The 2,500-nt window shown below is 64.1% G+C and overlaps 1 pseudogene; it reads left to right on the top strand.

The window, feature by feature from the left end:
- The window catches only part of LOC124581946, a 7,956-nt pseudogene that overhangs the window by 2,895 nt on the left and 2,561 nt on the right, over positions 1–2,500 (top strand).

Genomic DNA, 2,500 nt, shown 5'->3' with positions numbered 1-2,500 from the left:
GCGGCGGTGTGGCTGCATCCGGACTTGGCTTTTCGAAGTGCGGTCTTGATGTAGTCGTGCTGCTGCTGCGAGGTGCCTTCCTTGGGTTATAGTTACAGGGAGAGTGATGCGCAATACATGGGCCTAGCCCTCTTAGCCTCTCCTCTCCTGCGGTCTTCTCCCCTTCTCGTGGGCCCGCTGATTTTTGCAGAGTGGAAGACCGCACCAGGGGCTTGGGGGGGTTACCAGCCCCCCCTCGCATTATCCCTTTATAGTTGGGGGCAGCCGACAAGAAACAAGAGATGGTGGCCCTTCCGCTGAAGGTGCCACCCCAGCTACCCCAGCACCTATCCGGCCAACCGGCCGTAACGAAAATGCGATAGTTTGTGTAGCTCCCTTTGCTTGCAGTGAGTGCCACCGCACTTTTACCACGAAGAACGGTCTCGGGGTCCATCGCCGCCGCCAACACCCTGCGGCCGCCAACGCTGAGATCGTGACGGAGAGGCATCGCGCGAGGTGGACGGAGGAAGAAGTCCTGTCGCTCGCCAAGGCAGAGGCCGAACTGTTCCTGGAGAGGGACGCCCGGTTCTTCTTTGTAAATCAAGAACTTACCAGGATGTTCCCCGACCGAACGCTTGAGGCAATCAAGTGCCGACGGCGGCAAGCTGCCCACAAGCAGCTTGTCCGCCAATTCATGGAGGCACTTGAGATCGGTCGGGGTGAAGAGCAGGCGTCCCGCCGTGGAGCAGCGAGCTCGCTGCCTGACGCGGGCGAGGCCGCTGCGCCGCCCGTCGACGCAGCCGAGGACTTCGCGGCCGACACCACCGGGCCGCCGCCGGAGGGGCCGACTGACGCCGCCATCTGGGAGCATCTGGCGGGGCTACCTGCTTCCGCCCAGCGTTTCTCTGCCCTGGATCGAGTCATTGGTCTGGGGCGGGGCACGCCGCCCGATGTCATCCTGGGCATGCTCCCGGATGCCCTTGCGTCGGTCGGGTCCAGGGGGGAGAGGTCGATCACCAGGACACAGCGGCCGCGCCAACCATCCAAGCGGCCGCCTGCCGCCCCGCCGCTGCAGAAGCGCAAGCGGCGCCGCTGGGAATACGCGCGGACACAGGACGCCTTCCGTAGGTCGCGTGCGCGTTGCGTGCGCGGCTTGCTGGACGGCACCCTGCTGCAGCCGCCACCCGACATCCCCGGTCTGCTGGACTTCTGGGCGGACCTCTTCACGAAGAAGCCGATCTCCACCGCCGGCTTCATCCGTGACCGCCTTCTCCCGCACTCGGAGCCTGTCGCTCCTGAGTGCCTATGGGGGCCGGTCACACGTGAGGAGGTCGCTGCTGCCTTGCCGCCCAGGGGATCGGCAGCCGGGCCGGACGGCCTGACTCCAGCGGAGCTGCGGCGCCTGCCGCATGAAGTCCTGGTGAAACTCTTGAACCTCTTCCTCCTGGCCCGCGCCCTCCCCGAGCGTCTGCTTCGCGCCCGGACGTCACTTCTCCCCAAAACGGCTGCACCAACATCCCCCGCTGACTTTCGCCCCATTACGGTCTGCTCGGTGTTGGCGCGGACCTTTCACAAGGTTCTCGCGTCACGCCTGATGCGTGCATGTGCTGTGGACGAACGTCAGCGGGCATTCATCCCCCGGGATGGGATGTTGGAAAACACCTTCATCTTGGACACTGCTCTCACCGACGCAGTCCGCTCCTGTCGCTCTGTTTTTGTGGCATCGATCGACGTCTCTAAAGCGTTCGATTCGGTGGACCATGCCGCCCTCCGCCCCGTGCTGAGGGCTCATGGCCTGCCGGATTGCTTTATTGAGTACGTCGAAAGGTGTTACGAGGGTAGCACGACGGTGATAGCGGGCGGCGCCGACGTGGGCGTGCCCCTGCAGCCGGCTAGGGGTGTGCGTCAGGGTGACCCCCTCTCCCCCCTCCTTTTCAATTTTGCGGTGGACTATGTTTTGAGTCAACTTCCCTCCCACATCGGAGCTCGGATCCTTGGTCGCAGAGTTAACGCTGCGGCCTTCGCAGATGACGTCCTGCTTTTTGCATCGACCGCGAGGGGATTGCAGTCCCTCATCGACGCAGCCGTCGCAGCCCTCGCCCATCTGGGGCTGCAGATCAACGCCCGGAAGTGTTTCACCCTCGCCTTAGTCGCGTCTGGGCGCGACAAGAAGGTGAAGGTCGACGCCGACGTTACCTTCAAAGCGGGCAACGCCACCGTGCCCGCCCTACGTGTGGGTGAAACCTTCCGGTACCTGGGACTGCAATTCTCCACCGCTGGTCGCTGCGTTTTCAACCCACGACGCCACCTGGTGGAGCAGCTGGACGTCATCTCCCGAGCTCCGCTCAAGCCGCAACAGCGCCTCCACGCCCTCACCACCGTACTTCTGCCTGGCCTGTACCATGGGCTGGCCCTCAGCCGCACCCGAGTGGGTGCGTTGAAAGCGGCAGATGTGACCATCCGTGCCGCCGTCAGGAGATGGTTCCGCCTTCCGGCGGACACTCCCCTGGGCTACTTCCAC

The sequence above is a fragment of the Schistocerca americana genome, unplaced genomic scaffold (assembly GCF_021461395.2).
Source record: "Schistocerca americana isolate TAMUIC-IGC-003095 unplaced genomic scaffold, iqSchAmer2.1 HiC_scaffold_382, whole genome shotgun sequence".
Classification (NCBI taxonomy): domain Eukaryota; kingdom Metazoa; phylum Arthropoda; class Insecta; order Orthoptera; family Acrididae; genus Schistocerca; species Schistocerca americana.
This window is presented reverse-complemented; position numbering and strand designations above follow the sequence as displayed.